At 38.4% G+C, this 14218-nt stretch overlaps 1 protein-coding gene across 2 annotated transcripts in view; it reads right to left on the bottom strand.

Annotated features, from left to right (window-relative positions):
* The window catches only part of AKAP6 (A-kinase anchoring protein 6), a 542654-nt gene that overhangs the window by 373350 nt on the left and 155086 nt on the right, over positions 1 to 14218 (bottom strand). The window contains exon 1 of one of the 2 annotated variants that reach the window (XM_047736849.1): positions 2302 to 2458. The exons of the other annotated variant lie outside the window; for it this stretch is intronic. The gene's annotated coding sequence lies outside the window, so the exon portion shown is untranslated. Of the gene's footprint in view, positions 1 to 2301; positions 2459 to 14218 lie in introns of those variants that run through there. 2 annotated transcript variants of the gene reach the window in all.

Genomic DNA, 14218 nt, shown 5'->3' with positions numbered 1-14218 from the left:
GCTACCACACTATTTATTCATATCCTAGCCTCAGACAGGCTCTGGTTCTGATTTCCCAAAGCACTTTTAAATTTTTAATCAATCCACTGCTCTCTGGGGGATCTGTTCAGAATCACAATCCCAGAAAAGGAATCTGATACACGAAGGTTAATAAAGGCTTCCAGTGGAAGGTCACAGAACTGGTGATAAATGAAGATGACACTGGTCTCACAGTGGTTACCTCTTCTAAGAAACCAGACTCACCCAAATTAAAAATCAAAATCCAGGGTAACGTACAGTGAACTGTGTCAGCCGCACGCACACACTTGCTCAGACACCCAACCCCAGATACCTCCCAAGAGCCCTACACAACTGAAAAATGACGCTTGGTCATTGTGTTTTCTCTGAAACTCCTAGATCAACACAGGGCCTTCTCTGGAATACACATCTTACTATAAACTAAAGAACATACTAAAAATGGGCTCAAAGCAGCTTATGTCCCAACCCACAGCATTTCCATATATACCATCAGGCTGTGCCGGACACAGGCACAGTGCAGTTCCATGTGGGGCAAGATGCTCCACATTTCTGAGTCTCAGATTCCTCATAGGTAAAATGACAAAATTGGGCCTGACCGTAAGAATCTGGGATTACCTAGGGTTATTTATCCAGACATTTCAAAGCCATCAGAAGCATCCTGCCTATACTGAGAACTGTGCAGACACTAAGTGCTGGTCCTCCATATTATCAAAGCACATGAACAGCATCGATAGATTTGTCCTACTTCACAGAACAAAATAAAGTAGTACAATGCAAATGCCTTTTGTAAATTATTATTACACATTATGTGTTGCTAATTCCTCCCGGAGAAACACATACATGAGATCCTCTCCCCATATAGCTTGAAATTAAAGACGTATGACAGAGGTGTGGTTATATATGTAGAGGACACACAGAGTAAGATAAAAACATTAAAAATGTAGCTGGTATTCATCACACATGAGTAAAAGGTAAGGAAAACTTACAGTCAAGCTGCAAAGCAAAGTTTTCCCTGCATCTATAAAATTTCAACATGGATGTGATGTTTCCATATTTAACTGACCAGACTGTAAACAAGAGAATTTCTGTACCTCAGAGAAGTAAAGCAAATCAGTACCATACTCAAATTTTATTTCAATTTCTGTCTATTTTCCCTCTTGTACAACTTTGCTGCTGGGGAAGGAATATCATATGTGTCATAAGAGCATAGCAAGTCTGGAAGGTGGCATAAAATTGATTAATTAACCATTTTCATGGAAAGTAATTACTATAAGCGTTTAATTTTCAATTCTAGTAGCACACATCTAATGTACTACCCATCGATAACTTATCTCTATTTCTGATTTTCACCAAATCACATCTGATGTCAAAGATAAATTAATAATTTAAAGGAATACTGCTTCACATTTTAGAGATCTATAGTAACAATCTTTGTGTATATTTTCCTGCCCCATCAGGACTACTCAAGCTTGCCTTTCCATCAAATTAATTACTCCATTTGAATGCAAATAGCAGGAAATGCAGCACAAGACAATTCATGTTCTTTTAGATGCCTCTGAGTTTTGTATTCTTCCTTTATAAGGATGGCATCTTGCAAAAAGATTCCTTTCCAGTCACAGCGAAATTTTCTTTTAAAGCCAACAGACAACTTCTGATGGTGCAAATGAAAGCAATGACCCAGATGTGTACAGGTGCCCACCCACTTACTCAGGTTCCAAAAGTGCGTGACAGGGGTGATCAACCAGCTTTTTGGAACCCAATGACCTCCCCCTTCCCCTCCCCCATCAAATGCTTAGCTGTGTCCACCTCTCCAGCATTAGAGATAATACCACCTTTATCCCAGCGGCTGTTAAAAATAACATAAATCAAATCCTTTCCTTTCCACAAATCCAAAGAAGGTTCAACATTTAAAGTACAAAAACTACAAGCAGTAAAGATTTTAAAGTTTTGTTGTTTTTTTTTTTTAATTTGTGGGAGGGCTTTTCCCACCATATTCTATCACCCTATAGAAACAGAAGAAATGTACCATGAATTGCTTACTAACAAGGATTGGTTCTGCTATCTTCCTGACAGTCCCCAAGTTTTTAGTTGAAACCTGATGTTAGCAGAATGCATTTGACTAAGTCACATATAAATCAGACAGTGTTCTTCGACCAAGCTAGGAGACAGAAAAATGTAGCTACCCAGTCATCAAAGCTGCCCACCTCCTTCTCCCTTCTCTTATCAATTTTTCCCTCTTAAATAAAAGAACAGAAAAGCTGGAACTCTGTCGCATGTACTCACTGTAAATGCTTTTGTCCCTAAAGGTCCTTCAGGATTGAGCATCTGGCTCCTCCTTCTCCACCCCCCTCCGGTTCTCTTCCTGTGGCCCAAATAAGATAAAACCTGGGGTCAGGGCTGCCCCTGGCCAGCAGGACACCGGTGAGTCTGTAGGGCACCCGCTTCATCTGCCCTCCCGAGCCTAAATCTCTTACAAAGAGAAGGCTACTCCGCTGTCCCTATTTGGAAGCTAATGCATAAGCTCCAGGCCTGTGCAGTTATAGTTAGGTCTTTTGCAAACAAGCCGTGATAAGTGAGCAGAGAAAAGGGAGACAGTTGCCAAAACAAGGATCACTATGGAAAAGAGTGGCTGGGTGGACAGAGCACATCCAGTCCTGGTTCAGAAGAACCAAGGCTGTGTATCTTAAAAATTGAGCAATCCTGAAGCAGAATAAATTAATAAATTTATAAATAAATGAATAGCACTACATTAACATAACCAGCTGACAAAGCCAATCTGAAGGAAATAGATTCAAGTTCCCTCTCTTTTCTTAGGGAGAAACTGTTCTTTCCAAGTAAGAACGTCATCATGTGTACAGTCTGAGAAGCAGTTTTACCATCCATGTAAAGCAACCCCAAATCTCTCAATCTTTCTGTGCTCTGCTTACTCCCCAAAAAACAAGTGAGAGACTAAGCATAATTCTAGCCAAATTAACAGATCTGCTTGCTACAAAGCACATGTTACAAAACTGAGATACAGAAAATTGTTAGACATCGCTAAGTGTCCTTTTTTCCTCTGTCTTCATTTCTTTTACATTCTCATAATCATTATTCACAGAACCTATTCATAGAAACCATGAATTTTGAAAGTTCCACTGGAATGTTTTCAATTTTGTCTAAGGTTAGCTCCCATGTTTTCATTGCATTAAGGAAAAATAAACTTAAGAGGTGTACCCAGTATCTGACTCTGGCATTTTAGAATCAGGCTCTGTAAAAACACAAATGCAAGTTTAATAAATTGCTGAATTAAATGTCATGGCCTACCTAGATGAAGAGGCTCTAATTCATCATCTGGTTTTAAATCTTGTTGCCCATGTATCTCCCTGGCCTCTTGTGAGGTCAAACATTGGGGAAACTTTAAATGGTTCTAAGCTCTTTATAGAGGGGAGCCCAAGGGTTCCTGCCAAGTGTTAAGTTAGATTTTTACTTGGGGGGAAAAAGAGAGATTGGTTTTTGTAAGATGCTCCCAAGGAAGTTTCCATAATCACTGACTGATTCTTCCTGCCAGCCCTCTTCTCCTGTGCCAGCCCTCTTCTCCTGGCCCCAAGGCCTCCATATTCACCTGGAATAACAGGGTTTAGAGAGATCACTACCATAACCCCAGATTAGTCTCACTTTCTAATCCTCCTGCCACAACAGAGCAGCCTGCAAGCAGATATCTGTGAGCAGGACTCAAGTGATGGGGGGGTTTGGGGGCTGACATGTAAATAGTGGGGCCCTGACAGATTTCTGCAATTAAGAAGATTTTCTTGGTGTTATCACTGATATTTCCTCTCTTTTTTCCCCTTTATCATGTCCTTTGTGCATGGCTGTATCTCCAGGCAGATGGTCGATTATATCCTGCTAATCACACAGAGACATCTCCCAGTCTCCCTTCAATCATCGCTAACTCCCTCACCCAGAGCATAGGGTCTTCTGTCAGCCATAACACACTTCATCAATCTCTTCCTTCCTCGGTCTCTCCTCCTTCCCCCCAACCCACCCCGGATTATTCAAATCCTTCTCCTGTGGCACAGGCACCCAGACTGACTGGTCTATTCACCATACCTCCCATGTTTTCTTTCCCCACCACAGCAGTCGGTTCCTGTCACTCAATCCATTTGGCTACATCAACCAGTCAGCGGCAAATGGTGCCTATGGTCATGAGTGTGCAGACCTGGACTCAATGATGAGTGTTCATACTTCTTACTCCCACCCCAATGGTGGGAGTAATATTATTGCTAATAATCATCTTTAAGCATTAGCCAGCTACCTTTCTGTTGTTCAAGAAAATGTCTTGAGAGGAAATGGATTGTAAAACTCTAATCCATAATCTACACGATTGCTGCTTTTGTCAATGCTATTAACACAAAGAAAATGAAAGAAGATTCATTTCAAATCAACTGACATTACTGAGAATCAATTTTATATAAGGTTTATGGGTTTATATGACTCATCATGTTTACCCTCAAGGAAATTATAATAGGCACAATTTCTCTCCCTCCAACTCTCCCCACCCTCCCCCACACACACGTACGCACACATTCACCCACTGATACCTATTACACAAGCAGGATGTGAGCCAAAAAAGCCTTGTGAGTATCCAGTAGATTGGAATTTATCCTGAATGAAGGAAAGATAAGGAGGAATATTTTCTGGTAAGGTAACATTTGAGATAGACTTGTAAAAACAGGTATGATTTAGATGGGTAGGGATAGAAGGGAAGTGGGGAAAGAATTCCAGCCTGGGCGGACATCTCAAAACCAAGAAGTTGTGAGAGTCAGCAAATAATTCAGCACTCAGAGGAAATGGGAGCTTGATGGGGACCAGAAAGAGATAAGTCTCCAAGGTAAGTTGTAGACAAAAGAGTGCTACAAAGGCCATACTATGGAGTTTGGAATGAATCTCACAGGAAGCAGAAACTTCAAAAAGATTGTAAAAGAAGAGATATAGGTTTACAGTCACATTCTAAAATGGAACAGGAAAATCAATGCACATACTCTTATTTACCAAGAAAATGAAAGGAGAAATCAGCATTATGAGAGGATCAGCATCCTCTTTTCCAAGTAGATTTCATTATTATAAAATGTAACCTTAAAAACCTCTTTCTAGTCAAAAAAAAAAAAAAAAAAAGAGGAGCGAAGGAGAGGGACAGGGAGGCTACAAATCTGACTTTTAGATCACAGTGATTAAAGGAGTTCTGTGCTCTATCCTAACTACTCCATTAAATATAAAAGGAATTCTCCATTTTTAGTTCTCCATTAACCCTAGTACCATAGATTTAAAGTGGAAAATTTTTAGGAATTATTTTATGCAATGTTGTCACTTTTTTTCTGTTCTAAAATTATTTTTTAAATTAATTAAAAACTAATATATATTAATTCAAACACTGTAAAAATAGATAATGTTGAAGTTAAAGGTTCTCTTCTGTTCCTATATTTTCATCTCCAGTCAATAAGTGATAAGAGGCTATTTATCTTTTGTGACCTCTTTATGTAAAGTAGAAAGGAAATGAGCCCTAAACCCTATTTATCTTTAAAGTCTCTGAAGCCTAAATTAGTTGGTCTGTATTAATGCAGCAATATACAAGTGTTTGCTAACTCAGTGTTTATTAACCTGGTGCTAATAGGTATCCTACAAAAAGTTGCTACTGACAAATAAATTGAAAGTGTTGGGTGACTTCTGGGTAGAGATAGCAAACTGAATATATGTATCCAATTTTGCTTCCTCTAGAAATACCACTAGCGCCCCTGCAGAGAGTTTTTTTATTTGGGATTTTTTCTTTTTTTAATATAAACATTCAAAAATGGGAGGAAAAACAGTTTTGGAAACCAAAAATTTGATGAGTAAGTGATAAATGCCTTAGCTGACTTAAGAAAGCTAAATCCAGGGGCACTTGGGTGGCTCAGTTGGTTAAGCAGCTGAGATCAGCTCAGGTAATGATCTCCGGGTCCTGGGATCTAGCCCCGCTCATCAGGGAGTCAGCTTCTCCCCCTCCCCATCTCTATTCACCCCTCTCCCTCCTCCCTACCTCCCCCACTCCTGCTCTTGAATGAATAAAATCTTAAAAAAAAAAAAAAAAAACAAACGCTAAATCCTAAACCAGCAGAGCAGAGAACAAAGAACCAACCTGTTTTTACTTCAGAATCTTTAAAGCATTTTGGAATTCATAGAATCAGGCATCTCTGGAAATGGAGATGGAAGACTGTAAAGAATGAACTTCCCGAAAAGAAAAGTCTGACCTTTGCCCTGACTTCTAGGAGGTAACCTCTATACCTTAGAATTTCCAGAATGGCAGGAGTATTTTTGTTATTTATTGTGGGCCCCTCAGACCACTCCTGATAGTTTATGCTAACAAGGTGACTCATGATGGGGACCAGCCAGACACAAAGACCCACCATGTGGTTAGAGGGCTTGGTCTTTAAGCAACCCCCTGGGCAAACAAGTAACCAATCATACCAAAGTAAGGAAGCCCCAGTAAAAACTATGGACATTGACGCTCAAGCAAATTTCCCAAGTTGGCAGTACTTCATGAGTATTGTCACACATTAATGACAAGAGGGCAATGCATCCCTGAGGATGTGGACATTTTGTGGTTGGAAACTTCTCAGTCCCAGATTCCACCCTATATGTTTCCTCCTTTGGCTGGTTCTGATTTGGATACTTTTGCTATAATAAAACTAAAATCACAAGTATAGCACTCTCCTGAGTTCTGTTGAGTTTATCTTTCAAATTATCAAATCTGAAGGAGTCTATGAGAACCCCCAAATTTATAATCAGCTGGTTTGAATTAAGGATAGCCCCGAGGACCCCTAAACTTGCCACTGGTGTCATAAGTCTTGGGCATACTTGGCAGCTTTGGAGGACTGTGCCCTTTACCTTGAGTTGGGCCTAACTCTGGGTGAAGGGGCAATAACACATTGAGATTAATTTTGATTGAACAATGTTTAAACATTTGAACAATGTTTAAAAATACTTTGTGTTGCTGAGTTGTTGCTCCCACCCCCAATTCTGGCAGAAGACTGGAGATTTATTCTCCAAAAACAATCAATCAAAAGATCTCTGGACTTGGGGACAGTGATCAATTGGAAGACAGAAGTACCTTGAAAATGGTGAAGTGAGTTAACATATCATTCTGAGTGCTGATACCCATTTTCCTGGCAGTCCCCTCTCCCAACTTGATTCTCCAAAGCCTTTACCCTCCAGTCAAGAGACTAGAGATCCCCTAAGATATCTGATCAGTCCAAGAAGATGAGATAATAAAACTAGCACATCCAGATCACCCTACAGTAACATTCACAGTCAAAAGGCCTGTCTAAATATTCAGAGCATTCATTCAGCATTCTGTTCTCCCACTTCTAAATATGACCAGGCACTTAAGGATTAGCACAGATTTAGGGAAAGCTCTAGTATGGATAACAGGCCCAAAACAAGCAAGAAAAAAAACCTCAGGGCGCCTGGGTGGCTCAGTGGGTTAAGCCGCTGCCTTCGGCTCAGGTCATGATCTCAGGGTCCTGGGATCGAGTCCCACATCGGGCTCTCTGCTCAGTAGGAAGCCTGCTTCCCTCTCTCTCTCTCTCTGCCTGCCTCTCCGTCTACTTGTGATCTCTCTCTGTCAAATAAATAAATAAAATCTTAAAAAAAAAAAAAAAAAAAAGAAAAAAAACCTCAACCTGGAGGAAACACGTCATGCAAGGAGAAGATGACTTGACTGAAAAAGAAAGATTACAAAGATAAGGGGCATCTGGGTGGCTCAGTTGGTTAAACGTCTGCCTTCAGCACAGGTCATGATCCCAGGGTCCTGGGATGGAGCCCCACATGGGTTCTTTGCTCAAAGAAGAGTCTGTTTCTCCCTCTCACTCTCCCTCTGTGCTCTCTCTCAAATAAATAAATAAAATCTTTTTTAAAAAGTATTAAAAGAAGGGGCGCCTGGGTGGCTCAGTGGGTTAAAGCCTCTGCCTTCAGCTCAGGTCAGGATTCCAGAGTCCCAGGATCGAGCCCCGAATCAGGCACTCTGCTCAGTGGGGAGCCTTCTTCTTCCTCTCTCTCTCTGCCTGCCTCTCTGCCTATTTGTGATCTCTGTCAAATAAATAAACAAAATCTTTTTTTTAAAAGGTATTAAAAGAAGATTAACAGAGATAAGATACTATATCCATCAAACAAGAATAGAATTTTTTTTTAAAGAAATCTTTTTAGACAAAAAAGAACTTTGGAAAAATGAAAACATGATAGCAAAAAGGGAAATTTCAATACAATGGTTCAAAATAAAGTTGAGAAAATTTCACAGAAAGAAAGCAAAAAGATAAATAGACAGAAATTAGTAAAGAATAGTTAAGATAATTAGCAACCACTCTAGGAGGCTCAACATTTGGAGAGCAGGAGTTCCTAAATGCAAAAGGAAAGTGAAAGGAAAAAATTATCAGTGGAATATTTTAAGAAATAGAAGGGCATGAGTTTCTAGATTAAAAAGACCCACCTAGTATATGAAAATAGACAAACACTAAGGCACTCTATTTGGAATCTTAGAATATTAGGGAAAATGAAAATTGGTTTAAAAGTAGAAGCATATACAAAGAATCATAAATTAGATTGCTTTGGATTTCTCAACAGCAACTCTGGTATTGTGATTTATAATAAGAAATATATTTTTGGTCTACGTCCTCATTTCTGGCAGAGAGCTCCTAAGACTTGGAATTTCCTAAGCACAAAGTAACGGGAGCATCTTTTGTTATAGCAGTTGGCCTTTTGTCCTTGGTTCCTGAAATAGCACCAGAGCCATAAAGGTGAAAAGAGTGTGTTATTCATAAGAAGTCCCTTTCAACCACACCTGAGTTTGTTAATGAGGGGACTTTTGGAAAGCCCTTGAGGATGGGGCTGCTTGCCAGAGGAACCAACCATGATTAAAGGGTTAGCACTTTCAGTTCCAGCCCTCAAACTAGGAAAGAAGAGCTGGAAGTTGAATCACTCACTAATGATCAGTAATTTAATCAGTCATTCCTATGTAATGAAGCCACCATAAAACCCCAAAAGGATGGGGTTCAGAGAGCCACCAGATTGGTGAACAAAAACACATCCGTGGGGACAGAAGCTCCTGTTCTCAGGACCCTTGGGGACCTCACCCTATGTATCTCTTTATCTGGCTGTTCATTTATATCTTTTAATATATTTCTTTATTATTTTTTAGTGATTTTATTTGAGAGAGTGACAGAGAACACGAGCCAGGTGAGAGGCAGAGGGAGAAGCTCCCTGATCAGCAGGGAGTCTGACGGTTGATCCCAGAAGAGTCTAGGATCATGACCTGAGCTGAAGGCAGATGCTCAACCAACTGAACCACCCAGGTCCCCCTTCTTTAATATCTTTTGTATTAAACTGGTAATTTAGTAAGTAAACTGTTTTCCTGCATTATGTGACTAGCTCTAGGAAACTAATCAAACCTCTAAAGTGGGTGGTAGGAGCCTGAGGAGAGGGTTGAGTTATAGCTGGTCAGAAACACTGGTAACAACCTGGACTTGCAAGGGACATCTGGAGTGAGTGGAGGGAGACAGTCTTGTGGGAATGAGCCCTTAACCTGTGGGATCTGACACTATTTTCAGGTAGATAATGTCAGAATTGAGTTAAATTATAGGATACCCAGCAGTTATCATAGAATTGCTCAGTGTCGTAAAAACCACCACACATTTAGTGATCACAAGTGCCAGAAGTAGAGTACTGAAAATGGAGAAGACACACAGGAGTGTGTTTCTTGCAGCAACAATGGAAGCTAGAAGATAACTGTTCTCCTTAAAAGGAAGAAGAATGATAGCATAGAGGGGCACTTGGCTGGCTCAGTCAGTAGAATATATGACTCTTGATCTCGGGGTCACTTTGGGTGTAGAACTTATCTCAAGAAAAAGAAGTTAAGAATTATAATATAGAACTGTATACCAAAAATAGAGATTGATAAACAGTCCAAAGTGAGGATAGAATAAAGATATTTTCAGATACTTAAGTTCACAAAAAGCAACCTCCCACACATTTTTCTCAAAAGATATGGACGTCTCCACATACGCAACCAAAACAAAGGAAACCAAGAAAGTGGAAGTCATGGGAAGCAGGAAACAACAATCAACATGGGGTGTGATGAAGAAAGGAAATCTCAGGATGGCAGCTGTGTACCAGATAAGGAAATCATCCAGTCCAGAATGGAACAGGCCAGAAGACTCTCAGAAAGACTGATCAAACAAGCAACACTGAGAGAAAACCTGATGTAAATAAACATTCATACCTAGAAGGGATTTACTCAACTGGTAGAGGAGTGAGGGTTGAATTAGAGATAAACACATAAAACTAAGCAAATAATAATTATAAACTCCAGAAAAAAATTTTAAAGTGTACAAAAATAGAACAGGAATCATTCATATCACTCTATGTGGTTTAACTAAAAAAAAAAAAATCACATTTATATAATCTTAATAATATAAACTCAAAATGTTGATGTAATCCAAATCACAATATAATTTTACAAGAAGAATGAGAGGGTCAGAATTTTAAGTGCATTCTCACATGTGAATGCTTTTGAGAGAGTGATAGAGGGAGAGACAGGTTAGGGAGCAGACTAAATAAATTCTCATCTTTCAAAATGAGAAGTCAACAGATAATAATGAGAAAAAATACATTTGTATGGAATTGCAAAAGACCTTGAATAGCTAAAGCAATCTTAAGAAAGAAGAATAAAGCTGGAGGTATCACAATCTCAAATTTCAAAATATACTAAAAAGCTATAGTAATCAAAACAGCATGGTTCTGGCACAGAATAGAGAGCGTACAGAAGTAAAGCCATACTTTTATGGACAATTAATCTACAACAATGGAGATAAGAATATACAATGGGGAAAAGGCAGTCTCTTTAACAAATGGTGTTGGGAAAACTGGACAATCACATACAGAAGAATGAAACTGGACCACTTTCTTACATCAAACACAAAAACAAACTCAAAATGGATTAAAGACCTAAATGTGAGACCTAAAATCATATACTTTCTAGCAGAAAACACAGGCAGTAATTTCTCTGACATCAGTCATAGAAACATTTTTCTAGTTATGTTTCCTCTGGCAAGAGAAACAAAAACTACTGGGACTACACTGAAATAAAAAGGTTTTGTACATCAAAGGAAACCATCAACAAACAAAAAGGTATCCTCATCAATAGGAGACTATATCTGCAAACGATATGTCTGATAAGGAGCTAACATCCAAAACATATTAAGAACTTAATACAACTCAACACCAAAAAAAATCAAATAATCCAATTAAAAACTGGGGAGAGGACCTGAATAGACATCCTTTCAAAGAAGACACACAGATGCTCAACATCACTAATCATCAAGGAAATGCAAATAAAAACCACAATGAGATGTCATCTTACACCCGTCAGAATGGCTAAAATTAAAAAAAACACAAGAAATAACAAGTGTTGGTGAGGATGTAGATACAAAGGAAACTTCATGCACTGTTGGTGGCAATGCAAACTAGTGCAGCCACTGTGGAAAACAATATAGAGGTTAAATTAAAAATATAATCATCATATGATCCTGTAACTCTACCACTGGGTAGTTACCCAAAGAAAACAAAAACATTAATTCAAAAAGATATATGCAGCCCCATTCACTGCAGCATTATCTACAATAGCCAAGACATAAAAGTAACAGATGAATAGATAAAGAAGAACTGCAGTGTGTGTGTGTGTGTGTGTGTGTGCACATGCCTGTGTGTGTAATAGAATATTACTCAGCCATAAAAAAAGAACAAAATCTTGCCATCTGCAACAACATGGACAGACCTAGAGGGTATAATGCTACATGAAATAACTCAGTCAGAGAAAGACAAGTACCATATGATTTCACTCATATGTGGAATTTAAGAAATAAAACAAATGAAGAAACAGAGAAAAAAGGGGACCTTTTTTTTTTTTTTTTTTTTTTTTTTTTTTTTTTTTTTTTAGAGAGAGGTGCAGGAAGGGGCAGAGGGAGAAAGAGAGAGACTGACTTCAGGTTCAAACTCAACACTGAGATCATGACCTAAGCCAAAACCAAGAGTCAGAGGCTTAACTGACTGAGCCACTCAGGCACCCCGAAAAGCACACTCTCAAATACAGAGAACAAACAGGTGGTTTGCCAGAGAGAAAGTGGGTGGGGGGATAGGTGAAATAGATAAAGGGAATTAAGAGTACACTTATCTTGATGAGCACCGAGAAATATACAGAATTGTTGAATCATTATATTGTACATCTGAAAGTACTATAACACTGTATATTAACTATACTTGCATCTAAAAAAGAGAGAAAGTAAGTGGGAAGTAGCCATACCATTCTATCATTTGGAGACGGACATCGGTACTAAAAAAATCAGTTAAAAGATGAAAAGTGGTTGCCTCTGGAGAACAGGACACAGAAAAGAAGGGGCCTGGAGACTGCTTTTTGTCTTAAACCTCAGAACTACTTGACTCTTAAATATTTGTGTGCAAAAGTAACACTTAAAAATATCTAGATTAAAACATAAAACAGTTTCTTCATTGCAGGACAGGGCTTTAATACTCGCAAGTATAATGAGCATTTCTACATAGGGGTGCATTAATTCCCAAACTTTTTTGACTATGAAAATTATTATTTTTTGTATTTTGGTAGAGAATATCACAAGATTGGGTGGGGCACTTGATTAAAATACTAAATTTAAAATTGTGCCTACCCATCTCTTAAAACACCATAGTTTTTAACACAAAGTTACTATGACTCAGTTCAAGAAGATTTTTCATTCAAATAATCCCTTTAAGAAAGAGGTGCTTCCTAGAACTAAATCTGATCTCGTGATAAAAGCCACAGGTGATTAGTGATCAAGTTGAAGGTGAGATTATTTTATTATTTGTTCCACAAGCAGATATATTCTGAAAGGAATGACTTTTATTCTTGATGACAACTGAACCAGAGTAAAATATCAAATAATGAACTTAAGCTGAATCTTTCAAAACAAATATTACATTTGTTTTTGCTGTTCATGCTGCAACAAGAGAACACATCAAATAACTACCCATACTGCTGTTCTTCCATAAACAGAAGGCATTTTACGGGGGATGAACTCTTATAAAGACAAGGATTTTCAAAAGCATTATTTCCCATTCGCTATTATTTCCTACTCACCCTAACCTCCCAGACACACAAAAGGGATTTTCTTTACAAGATTCTGATGTCAGATTAAAAAATACTAATGGGGGATGGCAAAGGCTCTTAATATCTAAAGATCTGATGTGATCAGAGATCTTTCCTCTGAATGTCCTTTATTACAGAAAGAATAATTAAAGGGCTGGTACTATGCTTTTCAAAGAAACACTTTCAGCAGGGCAGAATCTATTTTTTCAAATATATTACAATGGTTTTGCTTAAGATGCATCCCATTCATTAAATACTGTCAAACATTTCTGCCCAACCAGCCATCTAAATTGAAGGTGAGTGAATGATAAAATACGACATGTTCTGACATGAATTAGCATTTTTAAAAATAATTCCTAGAATAAAAGTTGTATATCATGGACTTTCAAAGAAAAATAAAACACATATTTTCTAGTGAAAAGTATAAAGCTCATAAATATTTTTGTGCTGTGTATTCTGGTAGATGATAAAAGGATGGGGCATAGACTAGCTTAAGCATAAATTCACCTCCATTGAATTTTTGCCTTTTTCCTAACAAATTATTTATTCTCTTGCTTAATGAAATAAATAGCAATAACAGAAAATGCTATTTAAGGGCTAATGACTTAAAAGCCTCTAAAAAGAACCCAGCAGGCCCTTCATCAACTCTAGAAAATTAGTTACAAACTAAATATTGCTAGAAGCCTCTTCCTTTCAGCAAAGACAGAAAAAAAAGTGTTTTGTTTTTATTTAATTTAGGGCACCCCTCTAAATCACAGGAGTACAAAGGGCAAAATGCTAAACATTCTAACAGACTAACCCATACACTCTCCTCTCTGCCATGAGAGCACTGAAGTCTAAGCGAAAAGATAAACCCTCCAGCCATTTGATTTTATCACTCACCACTAACCAAGTCTAGCGGTGGTGTGGAAAGAAAGGAGCAGCAGGTTCCCAGACAGGTCATCATTTCCAGGCCTTTCACTTCTGGCCTGACTTAGATCAAGTCTGCGATAAGCTCTATCA

The sequence above is a fragment of the Lutra lutra genome, chromosome 7 (assembly GCF_902655055.1).
Source record: "Lutra lutra chromosome 7, mLutLut1.2, whole genome shotgun sequence".
NCBI lineage: Eukaryota > Metazoa > Chordata > Mammalia > Carnivora > Mustelidae > Lutra > Lutra lutra.
Note: the sequence above shows the minus strand (reverse complement) of the source record. Positions and strands in the feature narration are given on the sequence as shown.